The 24,199-nt window shown below is 40.1% G+C and overlaps 1 long non-coding RNA gene across 2 annotated transcripts in view; it reads left to right on the plus strand.

The window, feature by feature from the left end:
- Positions 1–24,199, plus strand: part of LOC138988880 (uncharacterized) — a 69,783-nt gene that overhangs the window by 17,969 nt on the left and 27,615 nt on the right. The window contains exons 2-4 of one of the 2 annotated variants that reach the window (XR_011465105.1): positions 4,759–4,977; positions 5,428–5,611; positions 11,431–11,573. This is a non-coding gene — a long non-coding RNA (uncharacterized lncRNA). Of the gene's footprint in view, positions 1–4,758; positions 4,978–5,427; positions 5,612–11,430; positions 11,574–24,199 lie in introns of those variants that run through there. The other variant, XR_011465106.1, reaches the window with a different exon arrangement.

Here is a 24,199-nt window from a genome sequence, read left to right on the forward strand (position 1 = left end):
GTATTGTGCTCTTCCCAGGTCCGAGCAGCTCAAGTGATGAGGTGTTTGGCGGCGCCAATGCTGCGACTTATCGCCTCCCCCGCCACTCGGTTATTTGGGCGCAAAACCGGCGCACCTTCTTAGGCAGATGTTAACCGTCCAGACCCCAAGAAGTTTTAGTTAGCAAAAAGCCTGCTTACAGTTTTATAGATAATGTCTCTCTGGGGCTGCGATTGCCCCCCTTCGGCTCTGGCTGCCTATCACCGGAGGGGGAAGGTCTGCAGCCGGCTATCTCTGTTCAATTCTTTGTTCCGTGCACGGGCCTGGCGGTCTTAGGTTGGGGCTGGCTTTTCGCGTAGTAGATATCCCACAGTCTGGTTTGTTAGCCCAAATTATTTCGCTCAGATAGTGCTCAGGGTATTCAGGCCAGATTCTTACTCTAGCGATGCAGCCAGCGCTGCGCCTCCCTGCCCAGCCCCGCTTGTTAATGGCGCCTGCAGGCGTCTGCGCTGCTTCTCCACTGGGAGTTACCGTAGGACTCGCAATCTTGAGTTTTAATTGTTTATTTATTTTTTCTTCCTGTTACGTTGCCCTCTGTGCTTCCAAAGCTCGGCACAGATTCGGCAGTGAAGGTTTCCTGGTGTTTGGAAACTTCTCTTTTTAAGACTCCCTTCCGGGACGGAGCTCCGTCCCTCCCTCTTTTGTCTCTTTTTTGTCTTTTATATTTTTTCCTACCTCCTTTGAAGAGTTGGATTGCTTTTCTGGGTGCCTGATGTCCTCTGCGGCATTCAGAAGTTGTTTTGTGGAATTTACTCGACGTTTAAATGCTCTTTTGATGAATTTGTGGGGAGAAAGTGTTCTCCCTGTCCTACTCCTCCGCCATCTTGGCTCCTCCTGGAAAGCAGTTTTAATCATAATCATTGTTAGAATAGATAAATAGCAGAATAACTCAAATTGATCTGAAAAAGTCTGGTTGACAATCAGAGGCATCCCATAGCACCAAGGTGGCAGGGAATGTAACTGGCTCTGATGAGGATTGCTTTACTATGCATTTTGCTCTTTTTGCTGGTCCCAGAGTTACGGAATACAGAGGACTGGAGATTTCCTCCACTCTTCCTTCCTTCTTTCTCCCCCTTTCTCTTCCAAACTGAGGCATAATTTACATAAAGTACACAAATCTTAGAGGCATTTCATGGTATATTTCCTTTTTGGAAAGGCTTTATAGTTGTTCCTTCTTCAGAAAGGACAGAGAATATTGCCAGTAACCTGTGGTGCGACTTATTCATCAATATCAGCACTTGATATGGAAGTCATCTTTTTTTATTTTGTCAGCACTAACAATGCATGGTTTGATCTCAGCAAGATCATAAAATGGCACAGCACCCACACAAACCTATTTCACACTGACTCATTTTCATTCCACTTACCATTTTTATTCCACTTACCATTTTTATTACTTGTCTAATAAGTTGTTTTTATATTTGTATGAATACATAAGCTTTAAGCAAGAACAAAACACTCTAAATATTCTCTTGTTCATCATATTCTCCAAGGAATGCTTTCCTTCTATCTTTAATGTTAAAAAAAAAAGGATAAAGTCACTCAGTCACCATGAATGGGGGCTCTTTAGGGCTTTGCCTGATCATCTGTCATACTTTTCCCTTTGATTTTATCCCGTTCTCAAAGGAAACCTAATGTGAGCCTAATCTCCAAAACAGACAGTGTCTATACCCTCACTTAAACCAGACACTGAGAACCAAAACCCTACAATTATCTACATGAATTCAGCTCTCTTCTGTCTTTATTATTAGCATGGCCTTATTCTTTCAGGGCTTTCCTGATGGCTCAGAGGTAAAGAATCTGCCTGTAGTGCAGGAGATACAAGAGATGTGGGTTCAGTCCCTGGGTTGGGAAGATCCTCAGGAGGAGGACATGGTAACTCAGTCCTGTATTCTTGCCTAGAGAATCTCATGGGCAGAGGAGCCTGGCAGGCAGCAGTCTAAAGGGTCTCAAATAGTTGAAGGTGACTGAGTAAACACTTAAGCACGCATTCTTCCAGGAATGTCCTGCAAAGGCAGTTTGATCGATCACTATGGAAACTTCCCAAAAGTTTTATTAATTCTTTAGTAAAAAGCATCAACAAACAATATACACTACATATTCCTCATTTTGCTGTTTCCAAGCCTGGATGATTGGATTGTGATTGTAAAGGAAGAAAAGGTTTTTCTTAAATCTGTTAGGGTTCCTGGCCGAGTCTGAAAATTAAGCTGACAAAGACAATTTATTATAACAGAATAAAAATGCACTGTTACTAGATGTAAGTTTACATGACATGGGGAGTATCAAAAGAAAATGAAGACCCACAGAAACAGACCTGAGTAATTTTAGGCTAGGTATGAAAAGGGTGAGCACTCACATAGAAGTATGGTGGGTCAGAGTGTGAGGTAAGTTCAATAAGCTGAGGAATACTTAGCAAGGCCTTTTTGTTGGGATTCTTCCCAGTGTTCTTTTGTTTTCAGAGATAATGATGCTCCTTTTCTTTGGGTAAAGGAAGGGCACTTGTTACTTGAACATTTTATGACCTACTGCAAAAGATGAGGACAGGGAAGTTCAGCAGACCTTTCTGCTCTGCCATTTTCTCAAACTCCTTCAACTAAAAATATTCAAGATGTCAAGGTGCCATATTTGGGAGGTAGAGTATCTTGAACCTTATCACAATCCTTACTGAATATTCTTCAAATCTTTGCTTTTAAAGTTCTATCTTAAATCAAACTTCCATTCTCAACAAATTCTGACCTTATCATTCCCTGCTCCAAGACACTGCCAAAACTTTGCTATATGACATTCTTCCTCACTGAAGTAAGCAATATACTCAACTTTGTTTTACCAGCAGATTGTGTTAATACTCTTTGGGGAACCATCTTTTGACATTCCATAGGAGGAGCTTAAATCCATACTGAGCTTACTGTACCTGCCTCCTGAGATTACTCAGATTCCTCTTGCCTCTTCTTTTAAAAAATGTACTACCTGCCTCCTAGTCTTCCCCTTTAAAACTCCCAATCTTTTTGCAGAATGGAAAGCATATTTTTCAGTTAATTGATTAATAAATTTTTTAAAATTGGGGTATAGTTGCTTTACAAAGTTTCTGCCATACAATTAAGTGAATCAGCTATACACATACATATATCCCCCCATCTTGGACCTCTCTCCCACCCTCCCCTCTATTCCATCCATCTGGGTAACCACAGAACACTGAACTGAGCTCCCTCTGCTATTCACAGGGAATGAATACTTTTTTAAACTTCATTAAAAGGGCAACAATTGAAGTATTGGCTTATTAGTTCAACAAACAATTATTCAGCATGTACTAAATGCTGGGTACCATGCATTTGGCTATAAAGATATGATTAAAAAGGAGACTATGGCAGTTTTTCTCTGCTACTCATACCACATTGTAAATTTTCCAAGTCTCTGTGCCTCAGCATTACAAGTGGGTTGTGGGTTAAACCCCCAGGTCTAGAGGATCCCTTGAAGCAGGAAAATGGCAATCCACTCCAGTATTCTTGCCTGAAAAATTCCATGGACAAGAGGAGCCTGGCAGGCTATAGTTCATGGGGTCAAAAAGAGATGGACATGACTGACCACACACACACACACACACACACACTTGAGGGTATTAAGGTTATAGTTAATTCAGTCACTCAATCTTGTCCTACTCTTTGCGACCCCAGGGACTGCAGCACGCTAGGCCTCCCTGTGCATCATCAACTCCTGGAGTTTGCTCAAACTCATATCCATTGAGTTGGTGATGCCGTCCAACCATCTCATCTTCTGTCGTCCCCTTCTCCTCCTGCCTTCAATCTTTCCCAGCATCAGAGTCTTTTCCAATGAATCAGTTCTTTGCATCAGGTGGTTTAGATGAAATTAAAGTTGCTAATCAGCTGACCTTAAAATGAAATAATCTTGGACTATATGGATGGGCCCCATATAATCACAAGGATTCTTAAATGGGGAGGAGGGAGGCAGAAGAGTCAGAATCAGGCATGGTATTATAGAAAGAATCTACCTCCCATTATGGCTTCAAAGATGGACAAGGACAGTGGGTCACAGGATGCAGGCAGCTTCTAGAAAAGAAGCAAGAAAGTAGATTCTTCTCTAAAGCCTTTAGAAAGACTAGAGCTATACTGACACCTTGATTTTATCCCAGTGAGACTCATTTCAGACCTCTGACCTCCTTCAGTATAAGATAATACATTTGTGTTGTTTAAGCCAGTGGTCCCCAGTTCTTTTGGCACCAGAGACTGGTTTCATGGTAGACAGTTTTTCCATGGACTGGGATGGTGGGTGGAATGGTTTCTGGATGATTCGAGTGCATTACATAAATGTAAGGGATTCTTGCTTCTATGAGAATCTAATGCCATTGCTGATGTGACAGGAAGCAGAGATAAGGTAGTAATGTAAGTGATGGGAAGTGGTTGCCAATACAGATGAAGCTTTGCTCCCTCAACCGCTGTTCACCTCCTGCTGTGCAGCCCATTTCCTAACAGGCCATGGACCAGTACCAGTCTGTGGCCCAGGGGTTGGATACTCCTGGTTTAAGCCACTAAATTTGTAATAATGTATTGCAATAGCAAAAGGAAATTAATATAATAACTATAGTAAATTGTGGATAATCATGACATATGAACTTTTCAATAATATCTCCTGGGTTTTTGATGGGGCACATGGTCTGGATAAATTTGTGTTTTAAAATGTACCTGTGACTTTGTTTTTATTTAGGTATGTTGAGGTCCACAGACCAGAAGGCAATTGCCATTTCTTGCTCACAGTTTCCAAGAGGAGAAGGCATGCCACACCATGCAGGACCACATGGGGAAGCACCTGAGTTGACGTGAGGCGGAAGAAGTGTGATGAAAATACCAGCAAAAGACTTTATTGTGTTTTTATGCAAGAAGAAATGGAGGAGGCAATGTAAGGAGCTGAACAGGTTTAGGACTGGTAATTTTGAATAATTTTCTTGGGATCTAGGCTATGGGGTGTTAGTTATTTGGTACCAGGCTCTGGGGGTGATTTAAGGAAGGAAGCTTGTCTAAACTACAGAAACCAGTTAAAAGAAGGTAGATGGGGTGGCATGAACTCTGACTTGGTTGGTTTATATATTAAAGTCACGTTCACAGGCAAGCTGTTTCCTCACTCTAGGGATTATCTAGCTCTGGGAGGGGTAGTATCTCCTCAAGTCTGCAAGGCCTGATGGTATTCAAATCACCATAAAATATAGAAACATTTTTAAGATTAATACAGGTTAACATCCTGGATCCAAATGTGAACCATGAGACTCAGGCTGGAATCCAGTCAACGTATCCCATTTTTCTGACAATAGTAACAGTGGTTAGTGTTTGTTTTGGGGCCTGAGCCAATCTTAATGAGCTGAATTTCAAAACTTTTTAGATATTGGCTGGAAAGTAATCAGTAACATTTTTGGAGGGTCCTCGCCACTGATCTTGGAGCTGTGAATGTAAGACCAGCCAGCTGTCTTCTTGAGAGTGGTAAAAACAAAGACCAAGAAACTTAAAAAATAGAAGCACCTGTATCAAGCTGTATCTGAAACCAGAACTCCTCTTGGATTTTTCAGGTATAAGATTCAGAGAGTTACTTTTTCTGAAATACTACTGTTTTAATTTTCTTCATCTATTACTGAATAACAAGATATCCCCAAAGTCAGCGACTACAACAGTTTTACTATAGCCCACAATTCTGGGGGCCAGGAATTCAGGCGGGGCTTGACAGGACAGTTCTATGTCTTGGGGCGTCAACTGAGGTCATTTTGGCAGATAGGATTCTCTGGAGTGTGCAAGCAGTAAGAAAAAAACAGTATCTCTCAGAAAGCACTCTTCATGTTTTTCAATCTTTTTGGCATAAAATTTTCCTCCCGGGAGAGATACTTTTGGCATTGCTTAACCTGTGGAGGTAGTATGGGTTTGATCTGAATCATTTCCTCTAATGTGTTCTTCTTGTCACTGGGGTTCTTGCCAGTGTTGAGGGAAAAAGCACTCGGAAGGATTTTAGAATCTGTACCCTAAAGATGATTTGTTTCAGTGATATTTATGGAGAACTGGGCGTGTTCCAGAATAACCTGAGGGGCCATCAAGGGAGACTGCCCCTCTTGCTCTTTCCCCTCTGGGGGAGTGAGAATAATTTTCTTTTTACTTACAGGTTCTTGGCTGAATCTTCCCTGTAATAAAAGACAGATTAACAAGAGAAAAACAAACAGAAGCTTAAGGACATGTGTACTCCTTTCAGGGCTTCCCCAGTAACTCAGTCAGTAAAGAATCTGCCTGCAATGCAGGAGACTGCCTGCTGTGCAGGAAATGTAGGTTCAATCCCTGGGTCAGGAAGATCCCCTGGAGAAGGAAATAGCAACCCACTCCAGTATTCTTGCCTGAGAAATCCAATGGATAGAAGAGCCTGGAGGGCTACAGTCCATAGGGTTGCAGGAGTCTGACATGATTTAGCAACTAAGCCACCACCCGCACCACTCCTTGTATACAGAAAACTGAATAACTCTCCAAAATGACCCAAGCCACGACCTTAAACATCATCTCAAGCTAAAGACCGTCAACTGAATAAAAAGGTATGGTCTAAAAGTTTCAAGTTAAGTCTTATTCAAGGATCTTACTGAGGATTAGCTTGAAGGGCTAATTCTCAGATAGCTCTGAGGAACTACTCTGAAGAAGGGAAGAGCCAGGATATACTGGAATTTTTGATGGAAAAAAATCAGTTGAACTTCGAAAGATTACTGCTAATAACAAGCAAGAATACTGGAGTGGGTTGTCATTTCTCCCTCAAGGGTATCTTCCCTACCCAGGGATTGAACCTGCATCTCCTGTGTCTCCTGCATTAGCAGGCAGATTCTTTACCACTGAGCCACCTGGGAATCCCAAAGAATAGGCATCTCACATTAATTATTTTAGTGCTTTTTCTATGTATGGGAAGATGTAAGAGTCTGGGCTCATAGAAATTATTCCTTAGATATATGTCTTAACTATCTCATGGCCAGTATCTGAAGCAGAGAAAACTTTCTGTTTTTCTCCATCATGAATTTCCCTAAGGGCACACTATTGAGGGTAGCAGCAGTGGCTGATGGCTTGACCTTTGTAGAACTGGAATGGCAGGCAATAATTTTTTTATTTCCTGGAATAACAAGTAACATTCCTTGTCCACAGAGCCCTCTGTTGGTCAAAAAATTGGGGATGTATTTTGGAGCTTCCCAGGTAGCTCAGTGAGTAAAGAATCTGCCTGTGGTGCAAGGGATGCCAATTCAATCCCCGTTTTGGGAAGATATCCTGGAGAAAGGCATGGCAACCCACTCCAGCATTCTTGCCTGGAGAATCCCATGGACAGAGGAGCCTGGCAGGTTACAGTCCATAGAGTTCCTAAGATTGGACATAATTTAAGTGACTGGGCATCCACATGGGAGGTATTTCATGATCAATTTGTCCTACAGTGCCAGGAATTCTCATTCCTAGGTCAGACAAGGATTTTGTTGATGGGTCATTCAATGTGTTATTCTTGGATTAGGCCATGTTGGTAACCTAAAATTCTCTGGATTGTCTGTTTTTCTAGTATATTATAATCCAAGAAATGTTTTCCCTTGTTGTTTTCTTCCATATCTAGAGTTGTACTATTACAATTACCCTATATAGAGTTATATATATGATCAGTTGCCTCAAATAATTTAGGTATCATTAATTTTGTCAGAAACTTGGTTTCACATTGAGAAGTCATGAACTCTCAGAACAAAACCAGCTCATCAAAACTAGGAAGTGGATCACTTAAGGCAATAACTTAATTTTTCATGTGGGTCACAGCATAAGGGGAGAGGTTTTTCTGAAAAACAAAGATTAAAAGACAATAATATTTTAGACCAAAAGCCATACAATTATAAGTGATATTGATCAGTTCATTTATCCCTTGTAATTAATTCCTATTTACCTGGATGAAGCCATCAGATATTTTATTAGTTTTATAATTTCTTACTCAGTTCAATGGCATGATCTAAAAGTCATCAGAACTTATATTTGTCAAAAAGTCCTTTCTATGGATCTCTTTTTTTTTTTTTTTTTTTAACTTTTTTTGGGATATAGCTGATTAACAAACAACATTGTGATAGTTTTAGGTGAACAGCGAGGGTACTTTGCCATACAGAGACATGTGTCCATTCTCCCCCAGACTGCCCTCCCATCCAGGCTGCCACATACCATAAGATTGAGCAGAGTTCCATGCGCTATACAGCAGGTCCTTGTTGGTTATTCTATGGATCTTCTTGAAGATCTTCATTTTGTAAATGCATCAGAGTATGTGTCTGATTCTTTGCGACCCCATGGACTGTAGTCTGCCAGGCTCCTTTGCCCATGGGATCTTCCAGGCAAGAATACTGGAGTGGGTTGCCACTTCCTTCTCCAGGGGATCTTCCTGACCCAGGGATGGAACCTGGGTCTCCCGCATAGCAGATTCTTTTACTGTCTGAGCCACCAAGGAAGACCCCCAAACAGTAACTGTCTATAAAAGACAAAAGATTTTAAAAGGCATAGTTAAATATCTGATTGCAATGCAGTTGACAAATGATTATATCTGTGTCATACAACATTTAAAGATAATAACTAAAATTATGACTACCAACATTATACCAGGACATATCAGAGTTTTAGGAATTCCATATAATTTTTTGGAATATCTACATTAATGACATTTGACCATACCATATAATCTAAGAAGGTTTATCATCGCTTATTTAACGTTTCCCATGAAATTTAGCATATCAAACAGACCTAATTCTCTTTTTGGGACGTTTCAGTGGCCCACTGAAGCATTTCAAAGTTAGTTAAAGGTCAAAAGAAGTTTATTTAAAATTTGATTTTGAGAAGTTTGTCAAAGACATAAAAAGTTTGTAAAATACTTGGTCAAAGAGGATTATATGTAACTGTGAAACTATACTTTTCACTCAACGAAAGTGACAGTAAAATATTTTAAATGCAAATATAGCAAGTTACAACAGCTTACTTAAAAGGTAAAGAAATTTCACATATTATTATCAAAAGCAGATCAGTAGGCAAAAAAAAAAAAAAAGCTTTGTTTTCAACACAGAGAAAAAATAAAATTCTAGTTTTTATCAACTTACTTTTAATATTAAAATTTATTTATTTACTCGACTGAATTTTATCTTAATCTTAGTCCTGACCATGCACAGAACTCTTTTCTCAGCATTCCATTCCCACAAATCTTTTATAAATCTTACTTTACCTTTAGATTTTGCCCTATGCTTTCTTTTACCTTTTTCTCTCCAGTACACAATTACTTCCTTTTCCTTAGCAACATGGATTTCCATTCCTTATGCCTTTTTTCATACAAAATGTTTTCCTTATTAATTTTAGTAGTTTTAATTATATATGTTAATTAAGTTCTTAACTTTTAAAACCTTAATTGCTGGTGAAAACTAAGAAGACAGAAGTTATGGACAGTGTTTTACATTACCATGCTATAGATTGTAATATTGTAAATACTATTTATGATTTTTAAAACATGCTTTTTTATAGAAAATTTTTCAATAAAATTTTTCAAACATTTTTATTAATAGATTCAGTATCTTTGGTTTCTCTGTAAAAGGAGGCCTATGTTTGGTAGGTTTCACTATCTTATTTGGGAATGACCTAGATATTTAAATAATTTCCATCATTCAACTTAATTTAGCAAACTCTAAAATTTCAAATTACCAAAAATTTGGACAAACTCTTTTCAAGTAGACATACCATAAAACATAATAATTTCTGAAGAGTCCACTTAAAAGCTCTTACCCCATTTATATCTGTTGAATTTGTTCCCAATAGTTATGGTAAGATTAGTCATGAAAACTTTATGAGATATTAGACCAGTTCATTCATCATTCCAAGCTACTTTCTTGCTGATAAATTTTACGACAGAGATAACATGACTTTATCTGACTTTTAGTAAACCTAGGTGCAATAAACATAAGACATGTTTGATTTAATTATACCAACAAACAAACTTTAATACTGAATATTAATTTAATACTAAATATTTTCCGGATAGCATGAACCTGAAAGTAATTTGGGCTCGTCTCTGTTACATCTAGAAATAATTACTTTGTAAATGCTTTAATGTTAAATTGATCATAAATTAATTTTGAAAATACTATCTGAAGGTGAAGATATATCATTTGTATAATATACACACAGATACATAAACAGGCATAACTAGAAATCTCATAGTTTCATTTCAAAACTTAGTCATGAATCAGGTATTACAATATAAACTTGCTGCTGCTGCTGCTGCTAAGTCGCTTCAGTTGTGTCCGACTCTGTGCGACCCCATAGACGGCAGCCCACCAGGCTCTCCCGTCCCTGGGATTCTCCAGGCAAGAACACTGGAGTGGGTTGCCATTTCCTTCTCCAATGCATGAAAGTGAAAAGCGAAAGTGAAGTCGTTCAGTCGTGTCCGACTCTTAGCGACCCCATGGACTGTAGCCCACCAGGCTCCTCCATCCATGGGATTTTCCAGGCAAGAGTACTGGAGTGGGGTGCCATTGCCTTCTCCAATATAAACTTACTAGCTTATAAATAGGAGAAGGCAATGGCACCCCACTCCAGTACTCTTAACTGGAAAATCCCATGGACTGAGGAGCCTGGTGGGCTGCGGTTCATGCGACTGAGCGACTTCACTTTCACTTTTCACTTTCCTGCATTGGAGAGGGAAATGGCAACCCACTCCAGTGTTCTTGCCTGGAGAGTCCCAGGGACGGGGGAGCCTGGTGGGGTTCCGTCTATGGGGTTGCACAGAGTCTGACACGACTGAAGCTACTTAGCAGCAGCAGCTTATAAATAACAATTGGAATAAGTTAAAGTTATTTGCTCAGATATGACGAAGGCTTTTTAATATTTGTAGAAAAGGCTTTCAAGATTTGTATTTTCCTTGATAAATCTTTAAGGAGGCTGTGAATTAGATTTTGAGGGAGGGAGTCTTTCCAGTAGTTTCCTCTTTCCTCCCCCCTCCTCCTTTTTTTCTTTTGGTCACAGTTTTTACCTGATTGAACTAGTTAGACTGAGTCTCAGGTTATTGTGTGCTGTATTTCAATTTCTGATTTGTAGAGATTTTCAAGACAAATACAGTTGCTTTTTAATTCCCTGAAGAATTGGTCTATTACCTAAATGATATAAAAAATTGATTTGCCCTGCCACGTTTTCTTTAATTTGCTTTTTAAAAGTATATATTAGCAAGAAGATTTCCAATTAAACTGGAACTCAAGATTTCTATGTTCTAGAACTTTAAGGTTAAATTTATAATGGCCTCAAAATTTGCCAGAGTAACTTAACTCTCAATTTTTGCTTTTATTTCATGTATGCTAAGTCATTTCAATCGTGTCTGTCTCTTTGCAAGCCTATGGAGCAGACTGGGCTCCTCTGTCCATTAGATTCTCCTGGCAAGAATACTTAGTGGGTTGCCATGCCCTCCTCCAGGGGATCCGTGCCCTCTGATCCAGGGATCAAAAGCTCATCACTTACATCTCTTGCATTGGCAGGTAGGTTCTTTACCATTAGTGGCACCTGGGAAATCTTTCTTTTATTATTAGTCCCCAAATATTAGCTCCTGATTTTTATTTCACACTCTGTGGGCTCAGGTAACCCTATTGGTTTCCCTTAGTATGTTTAATTAATATTATGTTAGCAGCAGATTTATATACCCTGTCTTATAATACCAGGCAGGGCAAGCATCCCTAGTGAGATATAATGGCTATCCCAAAATATAATTAGGCTAAAGAGATATAACCATCTTATATAAAGCCTCTTTAAATATATCAGTTCTTATAAGCTTTCATTTCTCTTGTGTCAACTCTGATACCTAATTTTAGCCTCCATTAAGACTCCATCAACAAGTCTGATCTGACAAGTAGTCCCACAAACTTTCCTTTTTGTCCTCTGGCCATTTTATGTACTTTTGTATAAAAGGCTTTGGAGCTCCCAGTGAGGAATTGAGACAAGGGACTCAGGGGGATCCTTTTATCAATCTTTTAACTTAATTGACCTAAATGTTAACCCAAGAAATTGTTGTTCAGTGTAATTTTCTTCTTATTTTTTTTTAAACTAGGGCAAACAGAGTTGACTTCTTTGGGGTCCTTTAAGGCTGGGGGAACCAAAAGGAGGTCCCTTTGGCTTGTACAAACTTAGATATAGTACTATATCAGAACTTTGTTTTAATTCCATGAATATGAATATGCTTTGTCTCTATTTTTAAATAACTATCTGAAGGTTACCATTCTGTTGGAACAAGTCTCTTTAAAATTTTCACCTATTGGGAAGAAGTCTCTAGATTTTCTCTCAGCTTCTTATTCCTCTGTGAAGCTAATGAACATTAATCTAATGTTTTTAATAACATCTGTAAGATTCATTGAGGGGAAACCAAGACCACAAATAAGGCTTCCCAAATGATTGTTCCTTTTTGTTTTAAAAAAGGGGAGTTCTTAAGCTTCAGTTCAGTTCAGTTCAGTCACTCAGTCGTATCTGACTCTCCGCGACCCTGTGAACCGCAGCAAGTCAGGCCTCCCTGTCCATCACCAATTCCTGGAGTTCACCCAGACTCATGTCCATTGAGTCAGTGATGCCATCCAGCCATCTCATCCTCTGTCATCCCCTTCTCCTCCTGCCCCCAGTCCCTCCCAGCATCAGAGTCTTTTCCAATGAGTCAACTCTTCGCATGAGGTGGTCAAAGTACTGGAGTTTCAGCTTTAGCATCATTCCTTCCAAAGAAATCCCAGGGCTGATCTCCTTCAGAATGGACTGGTTGGATCTCCTTGCAGTCCAAGGGACTCTCAAGAGTCTTCTCCAACACCACAGTTCAAAAGCATCAGTTCTTCGGCGCTCAGCCTTCTTCACAGTCCAACTCTCACATCCATACATGACCACAGGAAAAACCATAGCCTTGACTAGACAAATCTTTGTTGGCAAAGTAACGTCTCTGCTTTTGAATATGCTATCTAGGTTGGTCATAGCTTTCCTTCCAAGGAGTAAGCGTCTTTTAATTTCATGGCTGCAGTCACCATCTGCAGTGATTTTGGAGCCCAGAAAAATAAAGTCTGACACTGTTTCCACTGTTTCCCCATCTATTTCCCATGAAGTGATGGGACTGGATGCCATGATCTTAATTTTCTGAATGTTGAGCTTTAAGCCAACTTTTTCACTCTCCTCTTTCACTTTCATCAAGAGGCTTTTGAGTTCCTCTTCAATTTCTGCCATAAGGTCTGCATATCTGAGATTATTGATATTTCTCCTGGCAATCTTGATTTCAGCTTGTGTTTCTTCCAGTCCAGCGTTTCTCATGATGTGCTCTGCATATAATTTAAATAAACAGGGTGACAATATACAGCCTTGACGAACTCCTTTTCCTATTTGGAACCAGTCTGTTGTTCCATGTTCAGTTCTAACTGTTGCTTCCTGACCTACATACAAATTTCTCAAGAGGCAGATCAGGTATTCTGGTATTCCCATCTCTTTCAGAATTTTCCACAGTTTATTGTGATCCACACAGTCAAAGGCTTTGGCATTGTCAATAAAGCAGAAATAGATGGTTTTCTGGAACTCTCTTGCTTTTTCCATGATCCAGCAGATGTTGGCAATTTGATCTCTGGTTCCTCTGCCTTTTCTAAAACCAGCTTGAACATCACGAAGTTCACGGTTCACATATTGCTGAAGCCTGGCTTGGAGAATTTTGAGCATTACTTTACTAGCTTGTGAGATGAGTGCGATTGTGCGGTAGTTTGAGTATTCTTTGGCATTGCCTTTCTTTGGGATAGGAATGAAAACTGACCTTTTCCAGTCCTGTGGCCACTGCTGAGTTTTCCAAATTTTCTGGCATATTGAGTGCAGCACTTTCACAGCATCATCTTTCAGGATTTGGAATAGCTCAACTGGAATTCCATCACCTCCACTAGCTTTGTTTGTAGTGATGCTTTCGAAGGCCCACTTGACTTCACATTCCAGGATGTCTGGCTCTAGGTCAGTGATCACACCATCATGATTATCTGGGTCGTGAAGATCTTTTTTGTACAGTTCTTCTGTGTATTCTTGCCACCTCTTCTTAATATCTTCTGCTTCTGTTAGGTCCATACCATTTCTGTCCTTTATCAAGCCCATCTTTGCATGAAATGTTCCTTTGGTATCTCTGATTTTCTTGAAGAGATCCCTAGTCTTTCTCATTCTGTTGTTTTCCTCTATTTCTTTGCATTGATTGCTGAAGAAGGCTTTCTTATCTCTTCTTGCTATTCTTTGGAACTCTGCATTCAGATGTTTATATCTTTCCTTTTCTCCTTTGCTTTTCGCTTCTCTTCTTTTCATAGCTATTTGTAAGGCCTCCTCAGACAGCCATTTTGCTTTTTTGCATTTCTTTTCTATGGGAATGGTCTTGATCCCTGTCTCCTGTACAATGTCACGAACCTCATTCCATAGTTCATCAGGCACTCTATCTATCAGATCTAGGCCCTGAAATCTATTTCTCACTTCCACTGTATAATCATAAGGGATTTGATTTAGGTCATACCTGAATCGTCTAGTGGTTTTTCCTACTTTCTTCAATTTAAGTCTGAATTTGGCAATAAGGAGTTCATCGTCTGAGCCACAGTCAGCTCCTGGTCTTGTTTTTGCTGACTGTATAGAGCTTCTCCATCTTTGGCTTCAAAGAATATAATCAATCTGATTTCGGTGTTGACCATCTGGTGATGTCCGTGTGTAGAGTCTTCTCTTGTGTTGTTGGAAGAGGGTGTTTGCTATGACCAGTGCATTTTCTTGGCAAAACTGTATTAGTCTTTGCCCTGCTTCATTCTGTATTCCAAGGCCAAATTTGCCTGTTTCTCCAGGTGTTTCTTGACTTCCTACTTTTGCTTTCCAGTCCCCTATAATGAAAAGGACATCTTTTTTGGGTGTTAGTTCTAAAAGATCTTTTAGGTTTTCATAGAACCGTTCAACTTCAGCTTCTTTAGCGTTACTGATTGGGTCATAGACTTGGATTACTGTGATATTGAATGGTTTGCCTTGGAAACGAACAGAGATCATTCTGTCGTTTTTGAGATTGCATCCAAGTACTGCATTTCGGACTCTTTTGTTGACCATGATGGCCACTCCATTTCTTCTAAGGGATTCCTGCCTGCAGTAGTAGATATAATGGTCATCTGAGTTAAATTCACCCATTCCAGTCCATTTCAGTTCACTGATTCCTAGAATATCGACATTCACTCTTGCCATATCTTGTTTGACCACTTCCAATTTGCCTTGATTCATGGAGCAATTAAGCAAGTACTTGTCAGTATAAACACTGTACATTCATAATGAAATCTTCCCAGTGTCTCTCAACCTACTTAACCTACTTGAATGTCTTTAAACTGAACAAAATCTTCTCAGAATTTTTCAACTGGACTATACTTCAGTTCAGTCACTCAGTTTTGTCCGACTCTTTGTGACCCCATGAACCACAGCATGCCAGGCCTCCCTGTCCATCACCAACTCCCAGAGTCCACCCAAACCCATGTCCATTGAGTCGGTGATGCCATCTAACCATCTCATCCTCTGTTGTCCCCTTTTCCTCCTGCTTTCAATCTTTCCCAGCATCAGGGTCTTTTCAAATAAGTCAGCTCTTTGCATCAGGTGGCCAAAGTATTGGAGTTTCAGCTTCAACATCAGTCCTTCCAATGAACACCCAGGACTGATCTCCTTTAGGATGGACTGGTTGGATCTCCTTGCAGTCCAAGGGGCTATCAAGAGTCTTCTCCAACACCACAGTTCAAAACCACCAATTCTTCAGTGCTCAGCTTTCTTTATAGTCCAACTTTCACATCCATACATGACCACTGGAAAAAACCATGGCCTTGACTAGACAGACCTTTGTTGACAAAGTAATGTCTCTGCTTTTGAATATGCTGTCTAGGTTGGTCATAACTTTCCTTCCAAGGAGTAAGCGTCTTTTAATTTCATGGCTGCAATCACCATCTGCAGTGATTTTGGAGCCCCCCAAAAATAAAGTCAACCACTGTTTCCACTGTTTCCCCATTACACTAGCATTTTTCAACTAGAGGGACATCCTTCAGTATCTTCCAACTGGGGAACCACATATTTGTTATGCATCGATCCCCTGGAGGAGGGCATGGCAAGCCACTCCAGTATTCTTGCCTAGAGAGAGAATCCCTTGGACAGAGCAGCCTGGCAGGCTACAGTCCATAGAGTCCCAGAAAGTTGAACAAGATTGAAATGACTCAACACACATGCACCAAACAAAACTCAGGTTCATCAAGCAATAGTTGGGATATCTGAGAACCAGGAGATACTTATCCAGATTCATCTGTTCTCACTAATTAGGTAAATGGACACAAGAGGCCTTTGCTGGTATCAAGGCTCTGGATACTTGGAGAGTTCAGGTGAAGGAGAGAAGTCTGCTCTGAATCCCTTCATGGTTATCAAAACTGTCAATTGAAGAAAAATGCACAACTTAAAAGTTGTGAGTTACTTTTTATTCAGGGATCTTACTGAAAACTATAACCTGGGGAGACATCCTCTCAGTTACCTCCGAGGAACTACAACAGACAGGTAAAGGAAGAAAAAGATATATAAGAGGTTTTTCTGAAAAAAACAAAAAAAACCCAAAAAAAACAAAAAACAAAAAACATTTAGTGCAGCATTGAAAGATTACAGTAAGTCCCTTATATATGAACAAGGTCAATTCTTAGGGCATATTTGTAAGTCCAATTTGTGTGTAAGTCCAACAAAGTTAGCCAACTAACACAATTGGCTAATAGTACTCTAATGTAATAGGTTTGTTTCACACAAATAATACGTGAAAAAACAAACAAACAAACAAAACCCCACAAAGAATAAAGAAAATATTTTTAATCTTATAGTGTGCCTGCATGCTCAGTCGTGTCTGACTCTTTGTGACCCCATGGACTGCAACCCATCAGGTTCCTCTGTCCATGGGATTCTCCAGGCAAGAATACTGGAACAGGTAGCCATTCACTTCTCCAGGGAATCTTTCTGACCCATGGATGGAACCCAGGCAGATTAGGTTTCTTTACTCCAGGTAGTAACCCTGCAGTAAAGAAACTGCAGACAGATTCTGCACTGTCCGAGCCACCAGGGAAGCCCATAAATAAAGCCATACAGAAAGAAAACATTTTTAATCATTCAATACCTTGAAAAGTACAGTGGTACAGTACACCAGCTGGCATACAGGGATTGGCATCGAGTGAACAAGCAAGAAGAGTTACTGACTGGAGGAGGGAGAGAAGGTGGGAGATGATAGAGCTGAAAGATCAACAGCAATGGGAGATGGAGGGCAAGCTCCAATTTTAGTAATATCAGAACTTGTTGAAACTCAGGTTAAAAATTTCATAACTTGAAGTTCATAACTTGAAAAGTTCATAACTTGAAGGTTCATTTGTTTGTAGGGGACTTACTGTACTGCTAATCACAAAGAATGAGCATCTCAAGTTAATAGCGTCTCAAGTGCTATGAGAAGATACAAGAGTTTGGGTTCATTGAAAGTATTCCTTAGATATACAACTAAACTGTCTGAGGATCAGTATCCAAAGCCCAAAATTCTTCCTGCTTTTCTCCATCCTGAATTTCTCTCAGAATCCACAATCAGGGCAGCTAGAGACTGATGATCTTTGTAGAACTGCAATTGTGGGCAACATTCTTTATTTACGGGGAATAGCAGAGAACATTCCCTGTCCACAAGACAAAAGAAAAAGTTGAGGTGGGGTGGAGTTAGGGGAGTAGCTAGCTATGGGAGGTTATCACACAAAGCACAGTGAAGAGGGGTTTGGCTCTAATGCAGATTGTAGTTGGTGCTTAGATGATCCTCTCCATTGATAAGAGTTTCTAAAATGTTTGTCATCTTTCTCTTCAGGGAACTGAGAGGGAAACACCCTTACAAGTAAAAGTTGCCCTTGTAAATGTAAATTTCCCTTACAAAATGATTATTTATACTCAGTTTTCAGAGCTTTCCCTGTGTTTGCTGTTCCTTAAAAATACTAGCTCAAAATAATCCATACACCAAATAGGCATATTTTGGGATGGCGTAAAATATACACACATATTTCTTATAATAGTTCATATACTACTTATAGTTCTACATGTGTGATTTCATTTGAAGAAAGGGTTCTGCTAAAACTAAAAATTTCAAAAATGCTGTGATATTGTGATTTATTCTAGGAAATAAATATTTGGTCTTTGATTCCATTACTGGCACAGAGCTCCTAAAATACTTGGAATTTTGTAGGGAAGATGTTTTTTGTTATGTTAATGTGAGGATGAGGGCTGGTTGCTAGTGGAGCCAAGGTGGTTTGAGTGTTGAAAACTTTCAATTCCTCCAACCACTTGCCTGCCCCCCCTTTCCCTGAAACCTTCTGAGAGGAGACAGGGACTAGAAATTGAATTCATTTGCCAATGGTCTATAATTTAATCAATCATATGTAAGAAATGAAGCCTCTATACAAACCCAAAAGGATGAAGTTCAAGATCTTATGAGATGGTGAACAGGTAGAGATTTGGAGAGAGTGGTATGCTCAGAGAAGTCATGGGAGCTTCAGGCCCTTTCCCTACACCTTGCCCTATGCATTTATTCCATCAACCTGTTCCTGAGTTATATCATTTTATAATATACCAGTTAAGTAGTAAGTAAAATGTCTCTCTGAATTCTATTAGCGACTCTAGCAAATTAGTTGAACCCAAGGAGAAGGTCATAGAAATTTCCAACCTGCAGCCAGTCAGTCAGAAAGACAGGTAGCAACTTAGGCTTATGATTGACATTTGAAGTTACAGGACTGAACCCTTCACTTGTGGGATCTAAGGCTATTGCCAGGTAGATAATGTCAAGACTGAACTGAATTGTAAGATACCTGGCAGGTGCTGGAGAATTGCTTGGATGTGGGGACCCTACACCCTCCCCTATCACTACAGTGGAAATGAGGCAGGAGATAGATGGGTCTCTTCACTAGACCTCACCCATAGCCCTTTTCACTAGAATCCATCTTGGCTAAGAGATGCGTGCACACATATAGCGGAGAAACGAGATAAACCAAACATGGACTCAGAACCAGGCAAAGCAAGATGATTGGCCAGAGGAAACCCAGAAGATATTGCTCCATAAAATCATTTCATACCATGAGAGTACAACTCTCTCTCTGAACTGCCCATGTGAGTCTATCCACTTATACTTTTTCCCTCCTAATAAACACTTTACTTGTTTCACTAGTTTCTGGCTTTTTGTGGAAATTCATTTCTACAAGGCCAACAGAACCAGATCACTTTCACTGGTGGTCTAGTGGCTAGGATTCAGCACTCTTACAGCTGTGACCTGACTTCAGTTTCTGGCCAGGGAACCAAAATCCTGCTTCTAGCCATTTCAGGCCAAAGCTGCTGGAGTTCAGATCCAGCTAGATTAAATGACTTGCTCAAGGTCCCACAGTTCAAGAAGTAAATAGATGAGAACTTAGGTCTCCTGAGTATGGTTATCTAATGTGTGTCCTCTCCTGTTTGATTCTAATAACCTAAGAAGCAAGTCCTAAATCTACTTAGATGTGAAAATGGGATTCAGAGAAGTTAAATGATTAGGCCAAATGCATAAGGAGTAGAGTTGGATTTTAGAATACAGGTTGCCTAAAATATTTTTCCTGCCAGTCTGGTGCACCATATGTTACACTAGTGATTCACACGTTTTTTGGTTTGTTATATTCTTTCAGAATCTGATGAGTGCTATGGACTACCTCACAGAAAACTATACTGTGTGCTTGTGGATGTTAAATATAATATAATGGACATTCTGAAATTCATCTGTGGGCAAAGGTCTAGGAAGAGGTTGCAGATCTTAGGTTAGAAATAGTAGTGTTAGTTGCTCAGTCATGTCTGATTCTTTGTGACCCTATGGACTATAGCCCTTAAGGTTCCTCTGTCCATTGAATTCTGCAGGCAAGAAGACTGGAGTGGGTTGCCATTTCCTTCTCCAGGGGATCTTCCTGAATGAGGGATCAAACTCAGGTCTTCCATATTGCAGGCATATTCTTTACTGTCTGAGCTACCCTTGTAAATATTTAGCAATCTCTCTACATGTACTTCTGCCATAAATATTTGTTGATATTTTCCTTTATTCTAACAAGTAAGATGAAAGTGAAAGAATGATGTATGTCAAAATCTCATTTGTTTCTCTAATGACACAAGGACATTTTTTTCCAAATTAGATAACAGTTTTTAAATATTAGAAAAATATTCCTCAATTCTTGTGCTATTCACAAAGTAATGGCAACAGTCACAACTTACCTTTAGGTTTAATCTGCATTAGTAACACTTCTCCTTCACTGTTTCATGTGAAAATTAATTGTAAAGTGATTAGCAGAACATGAGGAAAGAATTAAAAACCATGGAGAATTTAGTCCCCACCAAGGACATCATAGGTGATGTCCTTGATGTAAAAGAAGTGGCTTGATGTATTGCCCTTCTTTTCAGTTAACTAATTTTGTGCAGGAAAGAAAGTGGGGCTGGAGAGGATGGTCACGTCCCAGTTTTCAAGCAAGTCCCTGGGATGGCCACCAAGTGTGATTTCTTGACTTTGCACAGGAAAGAATTCAAGAGCAAGCCATAGTGAAGTAAAAGAAGATAGGTTCAGATACACAGTCCACAAGGCCTTTCCTGATGGCTCAATGGTAAAGAATCTGCCTGCCAATGCAGGAGACACAGGTTTGATCCCTGGTTTGGGAAGATCTCCTGGAGAAGGAAATGCAACCCACTCCAATATTCTTGCCTGGGAAATCCCATGGACAGAAGAGTCTGGTTGGTTATAATCCATGGGGTCTCAAAGAGTTGGACATGACTTAGTGACTCAATAATAACAACACTCCACCGACAGAGCGTGGGCCATCTCAGAAGGCAAGACTACCACCAGGGTGGAGGGCGGTCAGTTTTTATAGGGGTGGATTATTTCATAGGCTAATGAGTAGGAGGATTATTCCAACTATCTTAGATAAGGGGAGGGATTTTCAGGAATTGGGACACAACACACTTCTTGGTCTTTGATGATTGGCCTCAGTACTGTCATGGTGCCTGTGGGTGTGTCATTTAGTGTGCTGATGTACACAATAAGTGTACACTGAGGTTCAAGCTCCTCTGGAAGTTGACTTGTCTGTCATCTTGGACCCAGTTGGTTCTAACCAGTTTTTGTCATGTCCTTTGTCTATGTTATTCTTTTGTTAGGTAGTTAGAACAGGGAAAAGGAGTCTGAAATGGCGGTGGCTAAAAGACAAGGAAGGGAAAAGCCCGCAAAAATAGAACAGAGGAAGGTCAAAGGAAGGTCTGAGGACCGGAGTGAGGACTTCAGGTAGAACAGCACTCCTGACTAAGTACAATTTGCATAGGGCAGGCCCAGCGGAAAGAAAAAAACATAAAAAGAGGAGACAAAGCTAGCTGTCTGTCTCTCTCCCGCGAGCTGGGGTGCTCTTCTCTTCGCATCTTTGTATGGACATGCCCTCATGCCTCAAAGATGGATTTTCCTGCTATCCTCTAAATAAAGGGAGGGGGGTTCAGGACTGGGAACATGTGTACACCCGTGGTGGATTCATGTTGATGTATGGCAAAACCAATACATTTTTGTAAAAAAAAAAAAAAAAAAAGATCTGTAACACTGAGCTGTAACACTGATTTGTCTAAGAGCTATAACATGGTCTGTTTGAGACCTGAGAGCTATAACGCGGTCTGTCCAAGACCCGAGAGCTGTGACACGCCGAGGGGGCTTTAATGTCCATCACTCCAAATCTTTGTTGTGACGAGACAAAAACCGAGGAGCATACACTCGCCTGATACTTTTAAAGGTTGTGCCATGCCCCTCCCTTCTTGTTTCAGTTGGAAGTGTGTATGTGTGCACACATGCACATTCATATCAGCACAATGAGGAGCACCCAGGGGACAATGTGAGCACTAGGATGTATTTTGGTAGAATTGGGTGGAGAGTAACTTCACATTCATCTGGAATCCCTTAATTTACTGTGTGACCCTGAGCAAGTCACTTCACTCCTGGAAGTCTCAGTTTTCTCATTTGTAAGATAAAAGGATAGCACTGAGTCCCTACCAGGTTTTAATGGTACTATAAATGTATTTAAATCATTAAGGTATATGTGTTGGAGGGGCGGGGAGGGACAAATATCTCAAAACACATATTTGTAGAAAAGAAGTAGGATCTGTTCTTGCTTATCACAGTCAAGGGAAAAACACAGGAAAGTAAACCACCATTTCCCATTTCAATTATTGATGGAAAGTGTGACCTGTCAGAAGAAAGAGGGGGAACTGACTGAGAGATTGAGACTTTTTTGTGTAATTTGTGTTTAAATTCAGGCAATAGCTTCCTTTTGTTGCAGGAATGGGCACTTCCTCCAGGGCCCGAAGATTGTTAGACAATCTTTCAAATTGTCTAACATTTGGAAATGAATTGTCTGAGGAGACACACGAGCTGACAAAGCAACAGACTTTATTGGGAAGGGGCGCCCAAGGGCAGAGCAGCAGGTGAGAGAACTCAGAACTGCTCTGTTACATGGCTTGCAATCCCAGGTTTTATAGTCATGGGTTATTTTCCAGGTTGTCTCTGGCCAATCACTCTGACTTAGAGTCCTTCCTGGTGGCACAAGCATCTCTCAGCCAAGATGGATTCCAGCAAGGATTCTGGGAGGTTGGTAGAATATAAGGACAGGCATCTCCTCTCTCCTTTTGACATTTCCTGAATTCTTTTGGCTGGTGGTAGCTTGTTATAATAGTTCCATGTTCCTTACCAGGACCTCCTGTTGTAAGATAACTCATTCATGTGGTTACTATTGGGCTTGGCTAGGGGTTGGGGGTGGAATTGGGGGTGAGAGAGTGAGGGGCAGTTTTAGTCAGTGATTCCCCTAATACTTTTAACCCTTTATAACGGATACTCAGCATCAATAGCATTGTTATGCTAAATTATTTTTTTCTCCATAAAAGGGGGTATGCCCTTCTCAGAAGAAACATTCCAGTGGTAATTAAGTTCTAAATTAAGTTCTATTTCCCTCTGCTAGGCCTCTCTGTTCAACCCCAGACTATTTTTTTCTTACTCTCTTTGCTATGTTAATCAAGGTTTCCACAGATTTTCCAACCTTTTACCCTCATAGGCTGCTATTTCTTACCCCACCATCTTATTTTTTGCCAGAATTCTCTAAATTCCTTCAAATGCTGAAGGAATTCTCTAAATTCCTTCAACACTTCTCCCAGCCCCTTTGTCCCTTCTGTGTTAGAGCCCAGTCCACACCTTCAGCAGTGACCCTATTGCCTTCATCCATGGACTTCACCTGTGTGGAGGGCACTAGCATGAGCTTGGAATTGTGATGGAAAATCAAGGTGGAATGGATATTACTAAGAAAGCTCTATAAAATAGAGCTGAGAGGCTTGCATCAGAATCAGTCATAACTCTTGTAACTTTAACAGTCATATGCCTTTTGCCTTTATAAACTCCCGGCTGTTTTTCTTTCCTGTACACTCTTGGTTTTACCCAAATCTTTGTCTTCCAAATTGCAGTTCCTAGGACCACACATGAAACTCTGTTCTTTGTAGCTTTGTTATTGATTGCTGTTATACAAAATACCAACTTTCTACTTGCATCACCTCAATCTAGTTATTTAATTTTTCTGTGTCTTGATTTTCTCATTCATCAAATACAGATAATAGGCACTTCCCTGGTGGTCCAGTGCTTAAGATTTCATGCACCCAATGTAGGGAGCCCAGGTTCGATCCCTGGGCAGGGAACTAGGACCCACATTCCACAGTGAAGATCCCGAGTGCTGCAACTAAGACCCAGTGCAGCCAGATTAAAAAAACGAAGAAATATAAATAATAAGGGAACTTTCTCCATACCTTTCTTGTAAATATTAAATCAGTCTATGTGCATTAAAGACTTAGCACAAAACTGGCAGACAGTAAAGAGTAAGTAGATATAAGATATTATATGTTTATACAATTATATTTTATATATTTCTGTGCCCACTCCAAAAGCAGGGTTTGTAGGCAGTACAAACACTTTTATTCCAACAGCACAACTGACAAACTTTACTGAAAAGCTGAAATTTTAAAAATAAAGTTGGTTATTTTGCATCATGTAAAAACCCTTCTCC

This window comes from Bos mutus, chromosome 8, assembly GCF_027580195.1.
Source record: "Bos mutus isolate GX-2022 chromosome 8, NWIPB_WYAK_1.1, whole genome shotgun sequence".
Taxonomy (NCBI): Eukaryota; Metazoa; Chordata; class Mammalia; order Artiodactyla; family Bovidae; genus Bos; species Bos mutus.